General features: G+C 29.6%; 1 long non-coding RNA gene across 1 annotated transcript; it reads left to right on the forward strand.

The window, feature by feature from the left end:
• The first annotated feature begins 5,148 nt into the window (after positions 1–5,148).
• Positions 5,149–6,872, forward strand: LOC145331128 (uncharacterized). Its single transcript, XR_013883689.1, has 3 exons — positions 5,149–5,168; positions 5,509–5,586; positions 6,743–6,872. It is a non-coding gene; the product is annotated as an uncharacterized LOC145331128 (long non-coding RNA).
• Positions 6,873–13,601: the final 6,729 nt, after the last annotated feature.

The raw sequence follows: 13,601 nt of genomic DNA on the forward strand, positions 1-13,601 counted from the left end.
GATAAGTGGGTAGATACATAAATACAGACAGGGACAGATATTCTGAAGAATATTATAGATAAGTGGGTAGATACATAAATACAGACAGGGACAGATATTCTGAAGAATATTATAGATAAGTGGGTAGATACATAAATACAGACAGGGACAGATATTCTGAAGAATATTATAGATAAGTGGGTAGATACATAAATACAGACAGGGACAGATATTCTGAAGAATATTATAGATAAGTAGGTAGATACATAAATACAGACAGGGACAGATATTCTGAAGAATATTATAGATAAGTAGGTAGATACATAAATACAGACAGGGACAGATATTCTGAAGAATATCATAAATAAGTGGGTAGATACATAAATACAGACAGGGACAGATATTCTGAAGAATATTATAGATAAGTAGGTAGATACATAAATACAGATAGGGACAGATATTCTGAAGAATATTATAGATGAGTAGGTAGATACATAAATACAGACAGGGACAGATATTCTGAAGAATATTATAGATGAGTAGGTAGATACATAAATACAGACAGGGACAGATATTTTGAAGAATATTATAGATAAGTAGGTAGATACATAAATACAGACAGGGACAGATATTCTGAAGAATATTATAGATAAGTGGGTAGATACATAAATACAGACAGGGACAGATATTCTGAAGAATATTATAGATAAGTGGGTAGATACATAAATACAGACAGGGACAGATATTCTGAAGAATATTATAGATAAGTAGGTAGATACATAAATACAGACAGGGACAGATATTCTGAAGAATATTATAGATAAGTAGGTAGATACATAAATACAGACAGGGACAGATATTCTGAAGAATATTATAGATAAGTGGGTAGATACATAAATACAGACAGGGACAGATATTCTGAAGAATATTATAGATAAGTGGGTAGATACATAAATACAGACAGGGACAGATATTCTGAAGAATATTATAGATAAGTAGGTAGATACATAAATACAGATAGGGACAGATATTCTGAAGAATATTATATATAAGTAGGTAGATACATAAATACAGACAGGGACAGATATTCTGAAGAATATTATAGATAAGTGGGTAGATACATAAATACAGACAGGGACAGATATTCTGAAGAATATTATAGATAAGTAGGTAGATACATAAATACAGACAGGGACAGATATTCTGAAGAATATTATAGATAAGTGGGTAGATACATAAATACAGACAGGGACAGATATTCTGAAGAATATTATATATAAGTGGGTAGATACATAAATACAGACAGGGACAGATATTCTGAAGAATATTATAGATAAGTGGGTAGATACATAAATACAGACAGGGACAGATATTCTGAAGAATATTATAGATAAGTGGGTAGATACATAAATACAGACAGGGACAGATATTCTGAAGAATATTATAGATAAGTAGGTAGATACATAAATACAGACAGGGACAGATATTCTGAAGAATATTATAGATAAGTAGGTAGATACATAAATACAGACAGGGACAGATATTCTGAAGAATATTATATATAAGTAGGTAGATACATAAATACAGACAGGGACAGATATTCTGAAGAATATTATAGATAAGTGGGTAGATACATAAATACAGACAGGGACAGATATTCTGAAGAATATTATAGATAAGTGGGTAGATACATAAATACAGACAGGGACAGATATTCTGAAGAATATTATAGATAAGTGGGTAGATACATAAATACAGACAGGGACAGATATTCTGAAGAATATTATAGATAAGTGGGTAAATACATAAATACAGACAGGGACAGATATTCTGAAGAATATTATATATAAGTAGGTAGATACATAAATACAGACAGGGACAGATATTCTGAAGAATATTATAGATAAGTGGGTAGATACATAAATACAGACAGGGACAGATATTCTGAAGAATATTATATATAAGTAGGTAGGTACATAAATACAGACAGGGACAGATATTCTGAAGAATATTATAGATAAGTGGGTAGATACATAAATACAGACAGGGACAGATATTCTGAAGAATATTATATATAAGTAGGTAGATACATAAATACAGACAGGGACAGATATTCTGAAGAATATTATAGATAAGTAGGTAAATACATAAATACAGACAGGGACAGATATTCTGAAGAATATTATAGATAAGTGGGTAGATACATAAATACAGACAGGGACAGATATTCTGAAGAATATTATATATAAGTGGGTAGATACATAAATACAGACAGGGACAGATATTCTGAAGAATATTATAGATAAGTGGGTAAATACATAAATACAGACAGGGACAGATATTCTGAAGAATATTATATATAAGTAGGTAGATACATAAATACAGACAGGGACAGATATTCTGAAGAATATTATAGATAAGTGGGTAGATACATAAATACAGACAGGGACAGATATTCTGAAGAATATTATAGATAAGTGGGTAGATACATAAATACAGACAGGGACAGATATTCTGAAGAATATTATAGATAAGTGGGTAGATACATAAATACAGACAGGGACAGATATTCTGAAGAATATTATAGATAAGTGGGTAAATACATAAATACAGACAGGGACAGATATTCTGAAGAATATTATAGATAAGTGGGTAGATACATAAATACAGACAGGGACAGATATTCTGAAGAATATTATAGATAAGTGGGTAAATACATAAATACAGACAGGGACAGATATTCTGAAGAATATTATATATAAGTAGGTAGATACATAAATACAGACAGGGACAGATATTCTGAAGAATATTATAGATAAGTAGGTAGATACATAAATACAGACAGGGACAGATATTCTGAAGAATATTATAGATAAGTGGGTAGATACATAAATACAGACAGGGACAGATATTCTGAAGAATATTATAGATGAGTAGGTAGATACATAAATACAGACAGGGACAGATATTCTGAAGAACATTGTTGATAATTTTAAAGTAGATAGATTGTAGATAAAAGGGCAGGTGGCTTAGCACTGATTAGCACCTATTTACCTTTGAGTTAATTTATTTTTTTATATGTTTGTTTTATAGACATCTTTAGATATTTTTTGTGAATACTTATGAATTTAGTAATCCTTGTTTTCTTTTTAAAAAAGAGTAAAAAGATGTTTCAATTTGTCGCAGTAAATGTTTTATCTATATAGGGTTTAGAGAAATATTCTGTTTTACAAAAAAAAAACTTATTGAATGTTTGAATTAATCTGTCCCTATCTTTATATAAACAGATAGAGTAGTAATATAAACACTTCAAACTTTTAAGACATCTTAAAACAAGAAGCTAAATATAAAAAGTAGAACAACAAAGATTGGTTTAATTCTTTATTACATTATTTATTTATTTTTTAATAACAAGGTTCAGGCAATAACAATATTAAAGTTAGGAGTTACATATAAAAGCAGTGCTGTCAAAGGGTTGGTGTTCTGCAAAAATTGGTTGAAAACAGTCATATGATTTTGATATGCATTAATTAATGTGGTAAGCATGTCCCCTAATAAACTTTCTTTCTTAACACAGTTGCGGGGTTAAAGAATTATATCTGTTTCCTTTTAATACTAATTAATAAATGGAATTGATGCAATAACTAATATTTTACCATAGTAGCTGCAATACTTTGGAGGGCAACATAGAAAGTTTTCATAAATATTTTGTTATAAAAAATCACTTAAGGATTAATGTCTGTTATATTGGTGCGTTATCTACATGTGATAAATTGACTTTAGCAATGTGTTAGATATTACACGAGTAGGGGGTACTTGTCAATTTTTTGCAATATATACATGTGAATTGACACAAAAAAAAAACAGATTCAGCAACAGAGTACAATAATAGAAAAATTCAATCTTTAGCTGAGCAAGGGAAACTTTTTCTATTTGAATAAAATACAACACTATATGATAGAGTAGATGCCCTATGACATATATGACTTTTAATTTTCAAAAAGTTAGCGAAAAGTTTTATAAAATGAAACCTAAGGATATTCTGAAAAGATTTAGGTTAACTTTCCCTAAAAAAGTTCTTTAGTTTAAAGAAACATAATATATTTATTGACACACTAGAAAACACCATATTTCTTTTTATTTTGTCAGATCTTAAGTATAAGTGAAATGTAAAAGTAGAAAGTGATGCCTAATCTAAAATATGACTTTGAAAATTTATATATACCCAGAGGCTAAACAGAATCCTCCGATCAAATGTGAAAATATGCAGATATACATGGTTAAATAAATGGGAGTAAAATAATTTCACTTCTCTGATTTAATTTGAATACTATCAGCTTATCTCAATTCTAACTTACAATTCTTTTAAGCAGCAAAGCAAGGATAGAATTTTGTAGTTTTTCAATTAGTTGAAAATCAATAATTTTCTATTATAATGAGTGTTTATTAATGAATGACAATTTAATATTCCCCTACCATATTTTCAAGCAAAAAAAAACAAATATTATTGCTGCTTTGCTGATTGAGAAAAATAGACCAATTTATCTTCTTTTGAAATCCTAATATATAAAGTAGTAAGATTTATGTATGTTAAGATATCATATATTCCTAGGTAAGAAATATTATTAACCCAATACCTGGCCTTGCTTACAATACATTAAGATATAGCATTCAGAAGTTTTGTTACAAAAAAAACATTTTTCAGCCTTCAGAGACTATCCGTATATCTCTAACAAAAAAAGTGTTTTGCATGAAAAGTGTAAACAGAAATAGTCATGTTAAACTTGACTTTCAACTGTTAAAAGATTTGATTGATGTGTAACATTAAACAGCAACAGAAGAATATCAAATTTTAAATGATGTTAAAAATGGTAGCAACTGCTTATATGTTAGCTAATAATATCAATTTTGTAATTCAGGGAACCTTAACTGATCAATAATGAATAACATTAAAAAAATATAAAGTATTCAGTCTGGACTCCCATACATAGTTGTCCAATCAAAGAAATGGTTGGTATCAAAAATAGTTGTGTACTCATCAATCCTTGACATAGCCTTTGCTACATGTGATATATGTAAAATCTTATTCAATAAACTTTTTTTCAGAAACTAAACTAAAATTAAATTGCTGTTTAAAATTTGTACATATTAATATGTCCATATACCAAAATGGAGAGGATTTGGAGATTGTCATTAGGAAAATACCACATTGAATGAAAATTGAAAAATTTAGTTCAAGGACGTCCAAGGGGGGGGGGGGTAAAGTGAGGATTACACCCCCCCCCCCCTACAGCAAATTTTACCCCCCAGGTAAAAATTTTAAGGGGGGGGGGTTAAAAAATTTGCGCCGTTTTACCCCACCCAAAAAACAAATTACCCCAGCCCCTTAACAAAATTTTACGCACCCCAAATAAAAAAGCTTGGACGCCCCTGATTTAGTTATCATACAAATTTATGTAGTTAAAGCTTATGCAATGCTTTAAAATCATTTTTTTTCCATGAAAATTGAAAATGGTATTTATTATGAAGTGAACTAAATCTGAGCAGTACCCTGGCTCTACTGGAGACACCCAACTCTGCACTGGTCCTACAGATTCTTGTATTCAGGTATAAATAGTTTACAATTAAAACTACAGCTACAGAAATGCATACAACTTTTCTATGTTGGGTTAATGTAAAAAGATTTTATTGCGAGTCTAACCAAAAAAATCACTTGACTGGTAAAAACATAACCAAGTTTCATAGGATCTATAATGATATAACAAGCACAAATAAAAAAATAACCTCTTCATCAATTCTAATCTTTAGTATTTAAAATTTATTTGATCAAAGACGTATAAAATTTCCATCAAATTTATGTAGAAATAGTAATCAATCTTTACATTAATTAATATCTTTTGAAACAACCAGGATTATCAAATTTAATTTCAAAAATCATACTCAAAACTAATATTTTTATATCAATAGTAAATGTTTTATTCATTTCATTAATTTATATTGTATATATCAGTAAGGATTCTCTTAGATTCATCACATAATCTATCTATCATCAAAATAATTGGGGTATAGTCCCTTTTGTAACATCGCACCTTATGGGGCGATTCTTCGTATTTTTCACAGTAGCTTTTCTCCTATTTCTAGCCCCTGCGGGGGGCTCTAACCCTGCGGGGCCAATTACCTAACACTTTGGGGCAATCACCTAACCTAACCTAAAATAACCTATAAAAAGCCATTTTAAACATACGACGAATTGCCCTGGGCGATGTTACGAAGTGGCCTATTCCCAATAATTGTTTAATAAATATTCCTATTTCTTGACATAATGGTCATGCTCTACTTAATAAAAATATACTTGATATTCTGTTATTGCTGCTCTATATCTATAAATTTTAATTGAAAAATAATTTCTTTATTTCAATTTAAAATAAGTTTGCTTAAATTTTTCCCTAAAATTTAGAGAAAATAATTTTCTTTTTTTTTGTATAAAATGCATATTTTAAACATAAACATATTGTTACCCAATCTCCAAGATTAGAAAAAGATGAAATAGGATTAACAAAAATTTCAATAAGGTTTAACACTTCTTTTCACTGGGAGATTTTTTAGAATTAGAATCTTAAATTAAATTTTCAGTGACAAGCACAAATAATTCAGAAACATGCACAACATAAAAAAAGTTAAAAGAATTTTAATAAAAGTCTAGTCTTAATTATAATTTGGTAGGTACCTATTTTGTTGATTCTTTAATTGTAATATTGTTTAGGGAGAACAATACCTGGAAGATTGACTCAGTGTCCACAGACTGGTCCCAACGGTACCCCTCCCTAGAATCTGGACTTGTCAAAGGAATATCACAATTTTTAAATAATATTGATGTGAGGCAGCAACACTAGAAAGCTTTGATGATGATACACAAAGTTACCCATTCTTTTGATTATAATTAGTGGTTAAAATGTCTGGACACTCAACTTATACCAACCATTCAAAATTCATATAAGTCCCCAAAGTTGTTAAGCCATCAAATAAGAAAACATTATTATAAAAATTCGGGACTATTGAAATAATGTCCCCACCCTCCCTGAATTTACACCTCCTTACAGTCTGACCTTATCAGGGCTTTGTTTTCAAGGGGGTAGAAAATAGCCTAAAACCAGCATATGACTTAAATCTAAAAATAAAATAGTCTAACACCATGCTGGGACTTAAGAGAACCTCCCTTGAAAGTTCAGTAGTTATAGAAATCTTAAGCTTCAGATAAAGTACAGCTATTCTATGACTACGTATAAGTGACAAAGGTACCTAAACCCCAACCTTCTGAATAATTACTTCATAAAAGACTTTAAGAATTTAAATCAATATTTTAGAAAGAAAAAAACTGCTTTATACAGTCAAATGTATATTAATACATTAATACAAACTAGCGACTACGCCCCTAGCATCAAGGGACTCTGAAGGACAGAGAGGGGTTAGAAAAATAGCTTAAAACCATCCAAAGGCCTTTATCTAAAAATAAGATAGCCTAAAGCCATCACAGGGCCAAAATGAAGCCTTAAAATAGATAACCCAATCGGTTCAGTAGTTGTAGAGATATTAAGTTTCAGACAAAAAACTGACTTCTTTATATTAGGGATAATGAAAGGAAAAAGTAAGAGTAACGTATATATTAATTTTGTGGTAATTTAAATAATAATGAATTATTCATAGAAATATTATACATTTATGAGTGAGAAAAAAATATAAGAAAAATGAATTAATAAGGTTCATATTTCCTTCTAAAACATAAATGTTATATGGTTTTTGCTTAATAACAATTCTGTTGCATAAAGTAGTAATAATAGTAGTTCTTTCTCGCATTGTATTATAAACAACTTTCCGCGGATGTAAAATGTACAATTATAAGATTAAAACCAGTTTTTTAGCCCCTAGGTGCCGTAGGCACGGACTAAAAAACTGGTTTAAATCTTATGATTGTACATTTTTATATTCGTAGAAAGCTGGATATAATACGATACTAGACATAGTTTTTTCGTATGGATGAGAACCGGTTCCTGTCCACCGGATTCTAATGAATACGAGAATATATCTTATCATGATAATTATAATCATGATAATGATGATTTGAATCTTTATTTATCAAAGTAGATGTTTCCGAAAAAAATAGTTTTATACTAGGTAATATTTATCGTTCACCCTCTACAAATAATGGATCAACTCCTTCAGAGCAATTTAATTCTTTTTTTAGACATTTTAAGTAATATTTTAGATCAATTATCAACACTTAATCAAAAAGTCTACCTGGTTGGTGACTTTAATTGTGATTTAATTCGATTTATGGACCATCCTAAAACCTTAGAGTTCATAGATAAATTATTTGCATGTGGATTTATTCAACTTATAAACCATCCAACTAGAATATCACAAAATAGAGCTACTCTTATAGACCATTGTTGGACAAATTATATTAGTAATGAATATAAAACAGGAATATTAACTATGTATTTAAGTGATCATTTTCCTATCTTTCATATTTTATCTTCTAAGAAAAAACGTTCAATTCCAAAAACTTTTAAATATAGAGATTACTCTGCAGATAACATAAATTCCTTTAAATCACTACTTTCTCAATTAAGCTTTGCTGATGTTATTCAAGAAAATGATGCCAACTTAAGTTATGATTTGTTTCATAACAAATTTTTTGATCTTTTTAACATTGTTTTTGAAGAGAAAGAAAAAAGGTTTAATCGTAATGTACATAAAATTGAACCTTGGATGTCTCTTGGTCTTTTAACATCAAGATTAAGAAAAGATGAATTGTCCAAAATTTATTCTAAAAGCCGAACCATTGAAGATCATAATATTTACAAAACTTATAAAAATTTATATAACAAACTCTTGAAAAATATGAAAAAATTATATTATCAGCAAGAAATCCAAAAACACCAAGGTGATTTAAAAAATGTTTGGCTGACTATTAGAGAAGCTGCAGGTATTAAAGCTAAAGCTTCTAGTCTACCTTCTAATCTAAATATCAATGGTCACATTGTAAAAGATAATAAACTCATAGCAGAAGAGTTTAATAAGCATTTTTCTTCCATAGCAAATAAAATTAAAGAAACTATAACTCCCACAGATAAGCCTCCAGATGATTACATTGAGCCACTAAATTTAAACTTTCAAATACCCCAAATTACCCCTAACCAAGTCATTGAAGCATTTAAGGATTTAAAAGATAAAAAAAGTTGTGATTATATGGATCTTTCTTCTCATTTCATGAAAAACATTATTGAATTAATTTCATCTCCCCTTTCTCATATTTTTAATAGATCTCTAGCGACAGGAATAGTACCCAAAAAACTAAAAATTTCTAAGGTACACCCTGTTTTTAAAAGTGGCTCTCTAGATGAAACAAATAATTATAGACCAATCTCTTTGATTTCTCTTTTTGGTAAATTACTAGAAAAAATTGTATGTAATCATCTTAGTAGTTTTTTATTGTCTAATAACATAATAGACAAAAACCAGTTTGGATTTCAAAAAAATCACTCAACAATCCATCCCATGATTCATTTACTTAATAAAATCACTGAAGCTATTAATAATAAGGAGTTTACCATTGGAATATTTTGTGACTTAACCAAAGCATTTGACATGGTTCCAATAAGATTGTTAATAAATAAGCTAAGTAAAATAGGTATTAATGGAAACATTTTAACATGGTTCCAAAACTACTTGACTGAACGTCAACAATTTGTTCAAATAGGCCAAGACAAATCTTCCTTACTCATAGTTGATAGTGGTGTACCACAAGGAAGTATTTTAGGCCCTATATTATTCTTGATCTTCTTTAATGATCTCCCAAGATCAACTTTACTATCAATGTTATTATTCTGTGATGACACAACTATTCTTGCTTCAGGAAAAAATCTTAATGACCTTGTCAATTTTGTAAACACTGAACTTCGAAAAATTTCTCAATGGTTTCGGGCTAATGGAATGTCCTTACATCCTGTAAAAACTAAATTTACTATTTTCCACACCCAAGGACAAAATATTCCTTGGGATGATATCAACCTTGTTATAGATGAAAATGATCCTGATTGTACAAATTACAATGATGCTCTAGTAAAAAAACTTGATTATGTTAATAATTCTAGTGAAATTCCTGCCATTAAATTTCTTGGTATATACTTTGATCCAACTTTAAATTTTAAATATCACATTGATCAATTGAGTCTTAAGCTCTCCAAAGCATTGTTTATTCTTAGAAGATCAAAAAACATACTTGATAAAACATCTATGATTTCTCTATATCATTCACTATTTCATAGCCATCTTGTGTATGGAATTCTCATTTATTCTACTGCTGCCTCTGCCAACTTAACACCGATTATAACAAAGCAAAAAATGGCCATTAGATGTATCATGAACTCTAAGTATAATGCTCATACTGCGCCAATGTTTAAAATGCTAAATATTTTACCATTTGATTTGCTTGTTAAATATTTTCAATTGCAATTTATGCATAATTATAAAATGAATAATTTACCTAGATCCTTTTCAAACACTTGGGAAACTAATGCAGAATTCAATAATAATTATCAATTAAGAAACAACTTTGATTATAGAATTCCTAGATTTAGAACTGGGCTTCTAAAAAGATTGCCATACTGTAATTTTCCTATAATTTGGAATGATTTTGATTGCCATATTATCAAACATTTGGCCAGTAAAATTCAATTTAAAAATAAACTTAAAGCACATCTTATTGAATCTATTAATATTGAATGTTCAAGACTACTATGCCCTGTTTGTCATCTAAACCTATAAAAATGTAAAAGATTTTTTTTTTTTTTTTTAATTTTTAATTTGTTTTTATATTTATTTCTTTTTCAGAAAGGTTTTCAGTACATAACTTTATTTTTCAATACACAATTCAAGTGTATAAAAAAGGGGGGAACTACAAAGCTGCACACGGGAAAACGGGACCTGATATAAATGTACATATGTACATCTTCTTGCTTCAGTAACCAAAGAAGTTTTTTTCAACAGCTAGAGACAACACCGCTCACGCGACATCTTAGCTGCCAATGTAAATACAGAAGCAACACAAATATGAAATTATTTTATTATAAATATACCTATGCTTATTTTATCGTACATTATTTTATTGTCTTTTTTTATTATATTGGAAAATAAATCTACTACTACTACTATTATGATTTTTAGGTCAGATTAATGAATAAATCAACCAGGCTTGCAAATTATTCCTTTCAAGGATGTGTAATATCAATTATATTAATGGATATAGAATATACTTGGATATTATGACAGTGGAAACATTGTCGTTAATTTATGTTCCTTACATTGATGAAAAGGGTTAGGGAGGTGGATTATTTTTTTTTAGCCAAATAGAAGTTTCACTTTTTTAGAGTACACGATAATCTGGTGTAAGATCCAAGTAATAATAAATCCATTAAAAAAGTTTTTTTCAGGGTATGCGAGAATCTTTCACAATATCCATGTATTCTCACTGTGGGCTAGAATTGAATCAAGACAAAAGTAAGTGCCGAGTCCTGGGACCTATGTATGGTGAAAATAGACATAAAACCATGATGATTCCAGGTAAAACCAAAATATTTCAGCGGGGGCTTTTTGAGAAAATTAGATTTGAAAATTTCAAGTTCAATTTTCACCACCTAGGAGTTGCCGCATAATCATGACAAGAAAAGCAAATATTATTTATTTTAAATTTTGAACAACTTTGCTTTTATAAAGTTCTTCATAAAACCACTCCTGAAGGAAGTTAATAAATGGCCATTTTTATCACTTGCTTTGCAAAGGTCACGAAAATTCAGCCTAAAATAAATCATATATATAGAGGTTTTAAGAAGGACTTCATAAAAGCAAAGTTGTTCATTATTTAAAATAGATAATATTTGCTTTTCTTGTCATTATTTTGCGGCAACTCCTAGGGGGTGAAAATTGAACTTGAAATTTTTAAATCTAATTTTCTCAAAAAGCCCCCGCTGAAATATTTTGGTTTTACCTGGAATAATCATGGTTTTATGTCTATTTTCACCATACATAGGTCCCAGGGCTCGGCACTTACTTTTGTCTTGATTCAATTCTAGCCCACAGTGTTCTATATCTATTCCTCATATCGATAATTTATGATGACCTAAGTAGATAAAACAATTAGATAATATCAAAGATACTACAGTACACTCCATGATTAATATATGAAAATATGCGGTAATTTCACTTATCCTGCGATTTTGATTTTGTAAGGTTATGTAATATTATTTAAGAGTCAGGAGGAAAGTTTAGATTGGTATGGTTTTAGGCTAATTTTTGCCCAGTCTATACAACTTCAAATCCAAAGCTCTTAGATGCTAGAGCCGCAGACTCTGGTATTTGTATAAAGAGGGAGTTTTAATTCTTTTTAAGACTAGGAGAGATAAAAAAAATATTCTTTAGACTATTATTTTAAGGATTTTTTAAACTTGAATGATCAGAATCATATAAAAACAAGGATAACAAATCCACTTAAGAAGCAAAGCAAAAAAAAAATAGATGGGAATATGGACAAGGAGATTTAAAAAACAATTGGCGATTTAAATTAAGAATAGAAATGTATTGGAGAAAATATTCATGAAACCTTTCTTGAGTATTTTTAGATTTTGTAAGATGACTGACAGCAGACGGACAAAGTAAATTACATACTGGATGCTCATTGGTATAGAAAAACTTCCGAAATAAATTCAGTTGTCTATCTTGAAAAGCAGCTGAGAAAATTACATATCCAACAGTGCGTTATGGACTGACTGAAGGAAGGTCAGACAGACAAATTGGATTATATAGTAGCTTACATAGAGTAAGGGAGGGGACAATGGGCAATTAATTAAATATAAGAGTTATCAAAGAAAGGCCATGAAATACAGATTAATCCAATAAATTTGGAGGAAATTATAAAGGGATTGTTAATTAAATAATAGATTTCCATAGCTTCATGTAAAGTGAAATCACAGCTTCTTTTTGATGAAATATATTGAGGTTTTATGGTGTGATTTTTATATTACAAGATTATTGGACCCGGCCAGCTGCTAGCTGGCTGGGCAAGAATATGACTGCCCCTTTTTATTCTGTTTATTTCCCTTGCCCCTTGCCCCCACCTCCCTTCTCTCCGTCTGCTACATTCAAAACTAACACAACTAGTAGTTATTTCTCTTGCCTCTTACAAAGTGTTTCAAGAGATCAGCTGCATGACGTCATAGAAATGAGGGATGAGAGGAGAATTGGGAAAGGAAAACCATATAAAAAGAGATAGATTTAAACTTATTTTATGACGTCACACTGCTGATTTTTTAGACACTTTGTAAAGCTACTTTACATTGCATGGCCTTTGGGCAAATTAACTACTTGATGATCTCTGGAAAAAAAATAGAAATTTATCTAAAATATCAGTGGAGAAAATTAAATTTACCCCATAGCGTTACTGACGGATAGCCAGACAAAGATGATTATAATAGAAATTTCTTTGATTTTCTTTTGTATCATAAAGAACAAAAATTTTATTGTTTAAAGAAACAAATACTTTACCTAATTGAAAGGATTCTATTGAA

This window comes from Acartia tonsa, chromosome 11, assembly GCF_053477335.1.
Source record: "Acartia tonsa isolate MP-2025a chromosome 11, ASM5347733v1, whole genome shotgun sequence".
Lineage (NCBI taxonomy): Eukaryota > Metazoa > Arthropoda > Copepoda > Calanoida > Acartiidae > Acartia > Acartia tonsa.